Source organism: Carcharodon carcharias, chromosome 1 (genome assembly GCF_017639515.1).
Source record: "Carcharodon carcharias isolate sCarCar2 chromosome 1, sCarCar2.pri, whole genome shotgun sequence".
Taxonomy (NCBI): domain Eukaryota; kingdom Metazoa; phylum Chordata; class Chondrichthyes; order Lamniformes; family Lamnidae; genus Carcharodon; species Carcharodon carcharias.
Genome location: NC_054467.1, coordinates 8,245,865 through 8,260,494, shown reverse-complemented (window position 1 = coordinate 8,260,494; position 14,630 = coordinate 8,245,865). Strand labels below are relative to the sequence as shown.

General features: G+C 45.0%; 1 protein-coding gene across 1 annotated transcript in view; it reads right to left on the bottom strand.

Moving 5' to 3' along the window:
* LOC121285476 (netrin receptor UNC5C-like) overlaps nt 1-14,630 on the bottom strand; it is a 373,583-nt gene that overhangs the window by 157,537 nt on the left and 201,416 nt on the right. The window lies entirely within an intron of this gene.

Here is a 14,630-nt window from a genome sequence, read left to right as displayed (position 1 = left end):
CATCCTGTATTATGGGGGTGGGGGGGGGAGCTCGGGGATGGGCAGGAAGGTGGCGGGATGGACATCCGCACCCACCCTAATCTACATGCCCCCCCTGCCCAAAACACGCCTGGTGGGGGCATAGAGCGGGAGAGAGAGGCAGAAAGAGAGGCAGGGATGGCAGAGAGAGAGAGAGAGTCACAAATAAAAAAGTGAAACAGATAGAGCCAGACAGAGAAAGAAAAGAGAGACACAGGCAGACAGTCACAAAGAGATACAGAAAGGGAGGGTAACAAAGACAGACATAGACTGAAACAGACAAGTGTGACAGACAGATATATAGAGAGGAGAGAGACAGAATAAAAGAGAACATAAGACTGAGAGAGAAAAGGTACTTAAATACAGAAAAAATATTGTGGAAAATGCACTGTCTGGTGTGATGCTGAGAAATATATTCAGGTTTTGGCTGATAAGTGGCAAGGAACATTCGTACCACACAAGTGCCAGGCAATGGCCATCTGTAACAAATGAGAATCTAACCATCCCTTCTTGACAGTCAATGGCATTACCTTCGTCGAATCCCCCACTATCAGCATCTTGGTGGTTACCATTGACCAGAAGCTGAACTGAACCAGCCATATAAATACTGTGGCTACAAGAGCAGGTCAGAGACTGGGAATTCTGCAGAGAATAACTCACCTTCTGACTCCCCCAAGCCTGTCCACCATCTACATGGCACAAGTTAGGAGTGTGATGGAATACTCTCCACTTGCCTGGGTGAGTGCAGCTCCAACAACGCTCAAGAAGCTCGACACCAGGACAAAGCAGCCCATTTGACTGGCACCCCATCCGCCACCTTAAACATTCATGCCCTCCACTACCATTGCAACGGTGTGTACCACCTGCAAGGTGCACTGCAGCAGCTCACCAAGGCTCCTTCGACAGTGCCTTCCAAACCCACAACCCTTACCATCATGAAAGACAAGGGTAGCAGACACATGGGAACACCACCTTCAAGCCGCACACCATCCTGACTTGGAACTACATCACCTTTTCTGCCACTGGAACTCCTGCCCTAACAGCCCTACACCATGCAGACTGCAGCAGTTCACAAAGGTAGCTCACCACCACCTTCTCAAGGACAATTAGGGATGGGCAATAAGTGCTGGCCCAGCCAGTGATGCCCACATCCCATGAACAAATAAATTTATTAAAATTTCAAGAATGATCCAGGTGCTAAAACATGCCCAGCATAAAATGCAGCCCAATATTTCAACACAGGGAGGAGCAGAGTTGCTGGAGGTACCAACTGTCCATCAAGTCACTGGTTGGTTGCCAGAGATGCAATGTTGTGATAATTCTATGTGAAATACTGTGCAGTATTAGGCACAGCATCTGGCTGCTCACTTGGCATTGTAACTATTTTATGTATGATAGAAGGTCACTGAGTACCCCAGTACTTTGATCTTATTTTGAAGAGGTATTCGGAACACGGGGCCAAGACCAGTCCCTCATGCCTGTTCCACCATTCGTTTAGACCATGGCTGATCTGTATCTTAACTCCACTGACTTGCTTTTGCCCTATTGCACTCCATACCCTTGCTTTAGCATAAATCTACCAATCTCAATCTGGGAAATATCAATAGTTCCAGCACCCAGCATCTTTGGAGGGAGAGCAGCCCGGGTTCCTAATAAGCTTTGCACGAAAGATGCAACCTGTCTTTACTCCTGAATAGTGTAGCTCCAATATTGAGGCTACGTTCTGAATTCCCCCCACTGGACAAAACAGTTTCTCAATATCCTCTCTGTCTCCAATCCCATTAAACACCTCGATTAAGTCACCTCTCAGTCATCAAATTACAAGGGAAAGATGCCAGGTTCATGCAGCCACTCCTCATAATTTAACTCTTTATGTTCTGGTGTTATTCTGGCAAACCCATGCTGCGGTGAAGAGCAGTGGGAAACCAAGGGATTGGGAAGCCTACAAAGACCAACAGAGGACAACTAAAAAAGAAATAAGGAGGGAGAAGATTAAATACGAGGGTAAACTAGCCAGTAATATAAAAGAAGATTGCAAGAGGTTTTTTTAGATATATAATGGGTAAGAGAGAGGCAAAGGTGGACATTGGGCCGCTGGAAAATGACGCTGGAGAAGTAGTAGTGGGGAACAAAGAAATGGCGGAGGAACTGAATAGGTACTTTGCTTCAGTCTTCACAGTGGAAGACACGAGTGACATCCCCAAAGTTCAAGAGAGTCGAGGGGCAGAGGTGAGTATGGTGGCCATTACCAAGGAGAAGGTGCTAGGAAAACTGAAAGGTCTGATGGTGGATAAATCACCTGGACCAGATGGATTACACCCCAGAGTTCTGAAGGAGATAGCTGAAGAGATAGTGGAGGCGTTAGTGGTGATCTTTCAGGAATCACTGGAGTCAGGGAGGGTCCCAGAGGACTGGAAAATCACTAATGTAACCCCCCGTTTAAGAAGGGAGTGAGGCAAAAGACGGGAAATTACAGGCCGATTAGCCTGACCTCGGTCGTTGGTAAGATTTTAGAGTCCATTATTAAGGATGATATTTCAGAATACTTGGAAGTGCATGGTAAAATAGGGCAAAGTCAGCATGGTTTCATCAAGGGGAGGTCATGCCTGTTAGAATTCTTTGAGGAGGTAACGAGTAGGTTAGACAAAGGAGAGCCAAGGATGTTATCTACTTGGACTTCCAGAAGGCCTTTGACAAGGTGCTGCACAGGAGGCTGTTCAGTAAGATAAGAGCCCATGGTGTTAGAGGCAAGATACAAGCATGGATAGAAGATTGGCTGTCTGGCAGGAGGCAGAGAGTGGGGATAAGGGGGTCCTTCTCAGGATGGCGGCCGGTGACTAGTGGAGTTCCGCAGGGGTCAGTGTTGGGACCACAACTTTTCACTTTATATATTAATGATCTAGATGAAGGAACTGAGGGCGTTCTGGCTAAGTTTGCAGATGATACAAAGATAGGTGGAGGGACAGATAGTATTGAGGAGGTGGGGAGGCTGCAGAAGGATTTAGACACGTTAGGAGAATGGGTAAAGAAGTGGCAGATGGAATACAATGTGGGGAAGTGTGAGGTCATGCACTTTGGTAGGAAGAATAGAGGCATAGACTATTTTCTAAATGGGGAGAGAATTCAGAAATCTGGAGTGCAAAGGGACTTGGGAGTCCTAGTCCAGAATTCTCTTAGGGTTAATTTGCAGGTTGAGTCAGTAGTTAGGAAGGCAAATGCAATGTTGGCATTTATTTCGAGAGGACTTAGAATATAAAAGCAGGGATGTGCTGCTGAGGCTTTAAAAGGCTCTGGTCAGACCACATTTAGAATATTGTGAGCAATTTTGGGCCCCGTATCTCAGGAAGGATGTGCTGGCCCTGGAGAGGGTCCAGAGAAGGTTCATGAGAATGATCCCAGGAATGAAAGGCTTAACATATGAGGAACGTTTGAGGACTCTGGGTCTATACTCGATGGAGTTTAGAAGGATGAGGGGGGATCTGATTGAAACTTACAGAATACTGAAAGGCCTGGATAGAGTAGACGTGGGGAAGATGTTTCCATTAGTAGGAAAGACTAGGACCCGAGGGCACAGCCTCAGAGTAAAGGGAAGACCTTTTAGAACAGAGATGAGGAGAAACTTCTTTAGCCAGAGAGTGGTGAATCTATGGAATTCATTGCCAAAGAAGGCTGTGGAGGCCAGGCCATTGAGTGTATTTAAGACCGAGATAGATAGGTTATTGATTGGTAAGGGGATCAAAGGTTACGGGGAGAAGGCGGGAGAATGGGGTTGAGAAACTTATCAGCCATGATTGAATGGCGGAGAAGACTTGATGGGCCGAATGGCCTAATTTCTGCTCCTATGTCTTATGGTCTTATGCATCCGCTCCCTCTGAGGCCAACATATTCTTCTTGGATTGTGCTGCCCAGGGCTGAACGCCATGCTCCTGGTGAGGTCCGACCAAAGCTCTGAGTTAGCGTGGTATCAGGTGAGCCCGGTCCCACAGGGTCAACAGTCCCCCAACAAGTTGGTCCAGAAGAAAAATGGGGGAACGACAACTGCCTTAACAGTTCACAACTGAAGCCTGAAATTCATTGTTTTTATCCAAATTCACATTCTCAAGCTAATAACTACTTTCACATATAATACCTCGAAAGCTGACAGTTCATCCACCAATTGAATTATGTAGTCTACAGAGGACTCATTTGCAAACAATATTTCCTCACCGCGTTTAAGGATGTCAATCAATCATGGTGGAGCATAAATAGAGAGCCTTAATCTGTCGAGGCGGGTTTCATCTTGAGATTGAGCTATATGGGTGGGGACAAGGCTTGTTTGCAATCACCAGTGAAAAACAGTCAAATTAAATTCTGATAGTTCATAAATCATTCAGAATGCCATTGACAATACAAATATACAGAGTTAACAATTTTAGCTCTCCTGTGCTGTCGGATATCTGAATGCAAATTTTAATCCCCAAATGCCAGAATTACTTACATCAGCAAAAATAATATCTCTAAATAATAACTGATAACCACTCTGCTTTCCATATACAGTGTGCCCTTTCAAACTGAACATGATGGGACATATGATTCTGGCTTGGATGCCTAATTTGCCCCACATTATTCCACCAGCTACTTTAACGGATTATTTTAAAATAATTGGCAAAAGGACCAGAAAAGAGGAAGATAAAGGGAATTTTCTTTTTACACAGTGAGTTGTTGTAATCTGGAATGCGCAGCCTAAAAGGATGGTGGAAGTAGGACAAAGGCAGCAGATACATGGGAACACCACCACCTGCAAGTTCCCCTCCAAGCCACTCACCATCCTGACTTGGAAGTATATCGCCATTCCTTCACTGTCACTGAGTCAAAATCCTAGAACACCCTCCCTAACAGCACTGTAGGTGTGCCTACACCACAGGGACTGCAGCGGTTCAAGAAGGCAGCTCACCACCACCTTCTCAAGGGGTAATTAGGAATGGGCAATAAATGCTGACCCAGCCAGCGACACCCACATCCTGTGACTGAATAAAAAAAAAAGCACTGTGGGTGTACCTACACCACAGGGACTGCAGCGGTTCAAGAAGGCAGCTCACCCACCACCTTCTCAAAGGGCAAATGAGATGGGCAGTATGCCCATATCTCACGAACGAATAAAAGAGGAACTTAAAGGAGGAACTGAAAAGGAAGAATTTTCAGGTCCATGCGGAAAGTGAAGAAGAGTGGAATTAATTGGGTGGCTCTTTCGAAGAGGTAGCACAGGCATGATGGGTCGAACAGCCTCCTTCTGTGTTGTATCATTCTAGGATTTAAGGTTGAATGGTTTCGGTATTTGACAGTTTGCCTTTTACATCATGTTACTGATGGCATAAAACAACAACTCACCTTTATCTTTTTGAATGGGTGCGTGCTCCCACAGTGAAACAGCCCAGAGAGGTTGAGCTGCTTGCTCAGAGCTTCACTATAGCTTTGGGGCATTGATAACCTTTGATTTTATTGACTTTTACAATTCAACAAATGCCAGGATAAATTATTTTACTTATAAATCTTGAGCAATGATACTGAATTATACGAGATGTTTTGCACGTGCAGTGAAGTAACACTGAATCAAATCAAGGCACTTGATTCAGGGCAACCAGTCGTCTGTATACCAATCAAATTGACATCCACCAACTGGTTAAATAAATAGAATGACGCCTAACTCTACAAAATGTGTTTGACCCTAAGCTGGGTAATCCATCAGGGGGCTTCCTTTCACTTGCCCAGCTTAGAATCATTCAACCATCTGAAGTATTGATGCATTGGGCTGTGGGGAGTTGAGTTGGAAGAATATCAGGTTGATCCCTCCAACAACAGCAGCATTTATATAGCACCTTTAGCACAGCACAATGCCCCAAGCAACTTCACAGAAGCATTTATCAAACAAAGTTTGACCAATCGAGCCACGTAAGGCGATATCAGGACAGGTGACCCAAAGTTTGGTCAAAGTGTATATATTTTATATCCCAGATTTTTGTAGAGATGACGCTAGTTTCTACATATGTAACACGTTTTATTCACAGTGCTCTAAAATGTCTGCTCCATGCTTCTAGCTCTGGCTTCCTGCTCTTTCCACAGCATTGTTTACTTTTCTCTGAGTCCACAGCCAGGCTTAACCAGTCGAGCACAGTTAACATTAATTGTAAACAGACTCGCCTGATCAAGCACAGAACAATTCAACACTACACAAAGGGGTAGATTATAAGGAACACTCTAAAAGAGGTGAGGGAGGTAAGAGAGGCTAAGGGAGGGAATTCGAGAGCAGGGCCAGGCAGCTGAGGGTGTGATCGCCAATGTATTTTGTTGCCATGTTTGTTGTTATGCTGGAAGAATTTCACCCTTCAGTGACAGCTTGACTGCTCCATCTTCTATCAGTGAGTCAGATTGGTCAAGCAGCTACGCCCGAGGGCACTTTGGAGTTCTGAGGTACGACTGTTGGATCACACTCCTGCCACATGGGTACGAGGGCTGACTTTTCTCTAAGCACTTCACCCTGGAGTCACCCTGACTCCAAAAAAAAACAGAGACCATTTTTTGAAACTTTTGGAACATCCTTTCCTGGCATGATTGGACTGCTGGGAATCATAGTAAAAAATATATAAAATCAGGACTGTTGGAATTATGAAAACTCCCAGCTGAGAACAACCTGTTTGGTTTTCCTGAAATCCCTGCTGTACAATTATATAAATCACTCCCTTCCAAATTTAGTATTTGATGCAGTTGAAATAAGAAACTGGAAATCACACTTAAAGCATGTTACCCTTTACATATGAAAAACAACGTTCTATCGAGGAATTAAAATGAGATGATTATGTGCCACACTTCAGTGAGATCAGAACTAACTACTTTGATGTAATGGTGGATTCCTGTGGCTTCAAGAAGCTGCTTAACTTCAGTGTGTAAAGTACAAAACATCTCGTCACCTCATATTCATACTGCATCTCTGGTAGCTATTTCAATAGAGTAGCTCTTTCAAAGAGCAGGCATAGGTATTATGGGCCAAATGGGCTCCTTCTGTGCTGTATCATTCTATGAATCACAGAAGAAGGGATAACCAAAGCCTCGGGCAAAGAGAAAATGTAGTTCAAAGGTGAGAGAGAAGAAGCAAGATTTGGTGGATGAGGTTTGGTGGGGAGGGGTGCGAGGGAAGGGGAATGGGGTGACAGGGAATGTGCTGGTTCCAGAGAGCAGAACTGAGTGGCTAAAGGTTGGACATCATGTCTGAACACTGGAGCACATGGATCTAGGCATGGGTGTGAAAGACTAAAGAAGCAGGGCTGGGTTTGGGGCAAGTATATGGAGAGGGTTGTATTCAGTACATTGATAGACAGGGAGCTGGTGGATGTCTGTGAGGACAGGTTGGTGGGTGAGTTGGGCAGGAAGGGGATGAGGGAGTTTGAGGGAAAATGGAGGTGGAGTTGCAGAAGTGAAAAGAAGTCATGTATCTGGAGGTAATGAAACATTGGAAATGAATCTCAACGCAGAATGAAATAAGGGAAAGGTGTGATGAGTAGTCTTGAAACAGACAGGATATAGAGTAAAACAAATCTAATGCTGTAAAACTCATTTATTCTTTCTGCTATTTTGCTATAAATAGGATATGTAATAGTTAAGTATGTAATCTCTATTTATACTTTGCCAGTAAAAATGACTCACACCTCACTTTGAACACATGAATTATGAAGTCACCTTCATCAGCAAAATATAAATAGGTAGTTCACACGTACCCTCAGCAAAACCTCATTTTCAGTGCTTTTCTCAAAATTAATACTTTAACCGAACGTAATAGATGTCTGTCCAAAGGAGTATTTTAGACTCAAAGGGCAGGATTTCCCCTTGCCAGGTGGGTCCAGGAACGGCCGCGAGACCAATCGCCACCCTCAATCGGGCTCCGACCACAATTTCACACTGGCCAATTAATGGTCAGCCAGCATGAAAGGCGTGCTAAGAGCTGAAGATTTTAAATACAAAAATAACCTTTTTACAAATGATATAAACATGTCCCCACATGTGACTCAGTCACACAAAGAGGGGCATGTGAAAAACGATGTTACATTTTTTTTCGTGTTTTTTTTTTAAACAACCATTGGAAATGTCAGCCCGCCCACGGATGAGGTTTCGTTAAAAATGCAGAGGCCGTCTGGCTTATTTGCCTGCCCGCCAACGAAATGCTTGAGTGGGCAGCGAAAAATACAACTCAATTGCTTGCTTAAGGGCCTTAATAGGCCTCTTAGTTTTCGATGGGCGCGCTGCCACCCCTCATGCGCCTCTGGTCTCCGAAAGATCGCAAGAGTGTGCGATGACATCTCTGGTTCCCCACCCTCCTGCATTCAGCTGCAATCGAACCTCTGAGCTTTGCATTTCCCTGATACCTCCTTAGGCAGCACCTTCCAAACCCACCACCGCTACCATCTAGAAGGACAAGGACAGCAGACACATAGGAACACCAACACCTGGAAATTCCCCTCCAAGCCACTCACCATCCCGACTTGGGAATGTATCGCCGTTCCTTCACTGTTGCTCGATCAAAAGCCTGGAACTCCCTCCCTAACAGCACAGTGGGTGTACCCACACCACAGGGACTGCAGCGGTTCAAGAAGGCAGCTCGCCACCACCACCCCAAGGGCAATTTAGGCAATAAATGCTGGCCCAGCCAATGACGCCCACTTCCCATAAATGAATTTAAGAAACGATACCGGCATTCGGCACAGCAACATCTGACGGCCCTCTGACCTGCCACCAAGAGACTGCCCCTGCTGGGTTTCCAGGCCACCTGACACAGCGGAGGCGGCCCTTGCGATGCTGGCAAACCAGCGTTGGTCTCAGAAAACGGCCCTCAGTTCAGGCCTTCGTTCCCTGCCTCCTCCATCGAGGCAGCACACTCCTGGGAAACTCATCCGGTGGGGGGACCACATGGGGAAGCCATCCCGATGGGCTTTTCCACGGCACAACCCCATACCCAAACCATCAATCACAGGGCCCAGAGAATTCCCCTCTTTTTCTCTCTCCGCAGACACTGCCTGACTTGCTGAGTGTTTCTAACATTTGCCATTTTATTTCACATTAGCAGCGGCCGCAACATTTTGCTTTTCTATTCCTATTTCCTTTTTACAGGAATGATCTTTAACTTGGAACAAAAAAAAAAGATCAGTTCAAATATCTGAATGTCTCATCTGGCTCTAATTGAAAGAAATACGAATAACAAGTGTTGGTGGCCCAAAATTTTAAAATCTTGGATTGATGGATAGATTAGGGAATCAAAGCCTAGTTTACTAACTCCTACAGCCATTTGTGAGGTGACACAGCTTCATGACTAGTTTCACTCCATACTAAGGGTGAGTTCATTTGGCGTGGCTCTAGACTATGACTCCGAGAGTACATGGTGCACTGCTAAATACCAGGCATGAATTACCCATTGACCTACACAATGGGACACGGGGACCAAATGCAGCGTTTTAGGGAGAAATGGAATGATCATTCAGAGTCAGCGTTTGGCCTCAAGCCAGGATTGTGTAAATAAGTAAATCAATGGGATCGACAATGGGTTAATCTGGAGTGAATCAATAGGGATTGACTCCTGCATTTCTGCATAAGTGGTGCTTTAGTTGCAGTTTTGGATCTTGTTGCAGTTCTAATTCTGTAAGATAACACTGAGTCTGCTCTTTAGCATGTCCTGCACCATTTTCACACATCCACCTGCTCTTGTGATTCATGCCCAGTAACCACCACCCCCCCCCAACAATGCCCTGCTCAAAATGGACAGCATCAATTCGCACTCATCCAACTGAGCAAGTTAGTTTATGATTTGTCATCTCTGGGACTAATCTCTAGCACAGATACACGTCCTGATGTGACTGTCATTATCCATCAGTGATCTTCCCTCTGTCCTGTGGTCAGAAGTGGGGATGTTCGCTGATGATTGCACAATGTTCAGCACCATTTGCGATTCCTCAGATACTGAAGCAGTCCACGCCCATATACAACAAGACCTGGACAATATCCAGGCTTAGGCTGATAAGTGGCAAGGAACATTCGTGCCACGTAAGTTCCAGCAATGACCATCTTCAGCAAGAGAGAATCCAACCATCTTCCCTTGGCATTACCTTCGCTGAATCCCCCACAATCAACATCCTGGGGGGGGGGGTTACCATTGACCGGAAGCTGAACTGAACCAGCCATATAAAGACTGTGGCGACAAGAGCAGGTCAGAGGCTGGGAATCCTGCAGCGAGTAACTCACCTCCTGACCCCCGAAAACCTGCCACCATCTACAAGGCCCAAGTCAGGAGCGTGATGGAATACTCACCACTTGCCTGGATGAGTGCAGCCCCAACAACACTCAAGAAACATGACACCATCCAGGACAAAACAGCCAGCTTGATTGGCACCCCATCCACCACGTATGCACAGTGGCAAAGTGTGCACCATATAGAACGCCATCCTCGATTCTGAGGGACAGCTGCTGCCGACCATCTACAAGATCCACTGCAGCAACTCACCAAGGCTCCTTCAACAGCACCTTCCAAACCTGCGCCCTCTACCACCTAGAAGGACAAGTGCTGGAGACACATGGAAACACCATCACCTCCAAGCCACTCACCATCCTGACTTGGAAATATATCGCCGGTCCTTCACTGTCGCTGGGTCAAAATCCTGGAACTCCCTCCCTAAAAGCACTGTGGGTGTTCCTACACCACATGGACTGCAGCGGTTCAAAAAGGCAGCTCACCACCACCTTCTCAAGGGCAATTAGAGATGGGCAGTAAAAGTGCTGGCCTAGCCAGTGACACCCATGTCCTGTGAAAGAATTTTAAAAAATTACTCCCTTCCCCTAATCTTACACCATGGCCTTGAATATTCCTTTTCCAGTAATTGTCCAGTTTGCTTTCAGAAGTCACAATTGAATCTGCATCCACTGTCCCTCATGGTTGTGCTTTCCATACCAGGGTCAATTCTTCCTGTCCTGACGTGGCCATTCTGAGAACACAGTCTGGTCTAGTCTAGTGACTCACCCACAGTATAGCTGGAGGCAAAAGTCAGGTTGCAATGCACAACGTGCATCCAGATCAAAAGGAAGAGAGCCACAGAGTGTTTCAGTATGTAGCTCACAGAGCTTCTTAACTTCACACATGCATATTTAAAATGTTTTCTATCTGTCTGAAGCTCTGAATTTTCAATCACAGAAGGATTGATTTACATAAGCTGGGAGTTTAGATACTGATGGATTTCAGTAATATACAGGTTACCCATATCCGAACTTGCATCATATCCCGTTCATCCATCATTCCTGTGCTCACTGGCCTACATTGGCTCCCAGTCCGACAACACCTCAGTTTAAAAATTCTCATCCTCGCTTTCAAATCCCTGTCTGACCTCACCTCCTCCCTATCTCCATAACCTCGTCCAACCCTACAACCCCCTGAGACCTCTGTGTCTGTCCAATTCCGGCTTCTTGCGCATCCCGATTTTAATCGCTCTACCATTTTGGAAGTCTTCAGCTTCCTAGACCCGAAGCTCTGGATTCCCTCCCTCCGGAGCTTAAAGCCTGGGCAGTTGAGAACACGGCTGTCAACGGTGGAGCAAGAGGTCAGAATGAGAGGAACGGGGATCTGATCTCGGAGGGTTGTGGGAGGTTACAAAGCTCGGGAGGAGGGGAGGCCTGAATCAGTTTGGCTGCTCAAAGTGAACTCTCTAACCCTGCTACGTACTTCACTTCATGAGAGGTGAAACATTTTTAGGTTCATCCAGCAACAAAATAAAAACACGTGTTTCTATTCTATTTGTTATTTTTGATGCACACCACATTAGTTATTTTAATGGTTAACCCAGGGTCACAAAATTATTAAATCTTAAAAGAGCCCAGTTTCCTTTTCAGTATGAAGCCTTGAATTCCTTTAACACATCAGTCATCGATACCCAGGGGGCCTCTGACCTAGCCTTTAACCTGGATTACTAATTAAGGTGGACAAAGCTTAGATTCATAAATCTTTTGTGAGGTCTATTCATACGAGTGGCCCGAGGCTTGTGAGAATTGCCCATATCTTATTGCTGACAATATGAAGAAGGCCCCATCTAGGCTTGTTACCACAAGCAGCAAGGATAAAGTATTCCGAGTCCTGCATTGCGCACACAATCTAAAGAATTGAGAATTTTTCATACCCATTGTCCTTGACTTTTATAACCCCACCCCAAATTTCTCCAGTGTTGAGTGAAGTTCTGATTTCTGAGGGTTCTTTGATTTTTCCTCACTGATTCGTATCAAAACTTTGTTTTTGTCCCGTCAATTGTCTGTCATATGCCAGCAAGGGTAAAACATCTACCCTGCCCTCAATGCGGTTCAACACCTTTGTAAAATTGTCCATACGTGTGGACAAAACAAATACCATGCAGTTGAACAGACATTGCCAACAGGAAGGGCTGTGTGTCTGGCAGTGAGTTTCTGCACCAAGGATTTAGAAAGTCCTGGTTTTGTGAGTGCTGCTGATCATCATTCCAATTATGGGATAGGATTGATTGAAAAGTGATGGCTGCTCAAATAATACTGGCACAACAAACAGTCCCTGAAGGTCACAAGCTCACCTCTCTTTTAGATAAATGCTCCATGTTGGCTTAAAGGAGCTGTCTTTACCAAGATGACACTGTTGGGGGGGAGGTGGGGGCAAGACAAGTGGTCACGAGTGGCATAAATTGTTTGCAATTCTGAACCAAAATTACAAATGTGTTCATGTTTAAGTCTTTATTTTGTTTGATGTGTGGGTAACAAATGACAAATGCAGCTTCATTCCAATCAAAGAAGGCTCGATCTAAGTCTGTCAGAGTCCTCACAAGTGCGATAGGAGAAAAAAAGCTTGTTTTTATATAGCGCCTTTCACAGACTGAGGTATCACAAAGCATTCTACAGACAATTAATTACTTCTGAAGCAAGGCCACTGTTGTAATGTAGAAAACGCAGAAGCCAATTTGAACACAGCAAGCTCCCACAAACAGCAATGTGATAATGACCAGAGAATCTACTTTAATGATGATGGCTGAGGGATAACTAATGACCAGGACACCAGGGAGGACTCCCATGCTATACTTTGAATAGTGCCAGGGATCTTTTGCATATACTAGGCCTCAGTTTAATGTATCACCTGAAAGGTGACAGCTCTGACTGTGTAGTACCTCCTCAACACTGAGGCTGGGAGCATCATGCTAGACTTTGTGCACCAACCTCTGGAGTGGGACTTGAACTCACGACCTTCTGATTTAGCAAGTGAGAGAGCTGCCAACTGAGCTAGATTACATGTCGAAAAGAGGACTTTACCACGTGTGCGCAGCCTATGAAAATTTCACACGAACTATTCACTTGACGGTCTCACTGCTTGTGAAGACAGTTATTCTGCACTTAAACGAGTTGATTCGTTAAGTGTGGTAACAACTAAGCTGCAAGCCTTGTCTGTGCAGATAACCTTTTACCTAAACCCAGCTGAGAAATTATACTTTAGATAATTAAATAATTTTTGCACTAACTCATCTTTGGAGGACGTACAGGAAAGGAAGCTTAACGCTTCTCCTTTTAACAGATAATTATCCCAAATTCTCACCACGAATCAAAGAAATTTTCACAAAACGAAAGATGAATTAAAAGGAGAATAAGTGATGACAGCCCAAGATCCTTTTTTTTTCATAAGGAATCATAAATATCTAAGTAGCAAGAGATTTATCTCTATAGAACTTTAATTCACATTAGAAATCCATTAGCTGGTTCAAAGAAAAATGACTACTGCCAGATAAGCCAAAAAGCATCATGAAAAATTATGACAAGGTCATTATTGAGCTACTTATCCTGCCACTGATGGAAGTACCAACGCCGGAATTCTCTTTGCACAATGGCAAGCTCTGAGCCATCAATGCTTAGTTTAGGGAGAAAGGAGAATTGTTTTTTTTTTGCAATGGAAACATCAACCATAAGGAATATGAAAGCAAGGAATGTATTCCCCACCATTTACTCCATCCACACTGATCCCCCGAGCGTCAGCCTTTATCAGCTGAGTGCTGCTAACCGTTTGCCAAGACAGATTACAACTCAAGTTAGTTGGAGAAAGAAAGAAAGGGAAAGAAACAATTTTGGGACCTTCCAAAGTGCTTCACAAGCCAATTAAGTACTTGTGAAGCCAAAGCCACTGTTGTAACGCAGCAGCCAAGTTGTGCACAACCAGCTCCCCACAAACAGCAGTGTGATAATGACCAGATCATCTGTTTTTTAGGTGTTGGATAAGAGATAAATATTGGCCAGGACACCGAGGATAACTCCCCTGCTCTTCTTCGAAATAGTGCCATGGATCCTTTTACGCCCACCTGAGAGGGCAGATGGCACCTCAGTTTAACATCTCAACCTTGGAGAATGAGGAGCTCCCGGAGTCTGTACAGATTGGTCGGGGGGTGGGGGGGTCTAGAATAGGGTAAGGGTCATGGACTGGCGACAGGGCAGACTTTGAGTCTGAAACTTCACAAGACAGAGGGTGCATCCCAGTGTGCGGGGTGAAATATGACTACCACAGCAACCGACCCCACCAAAACTGGTAGGATTTGAGGGAAGCCCCTTAATTT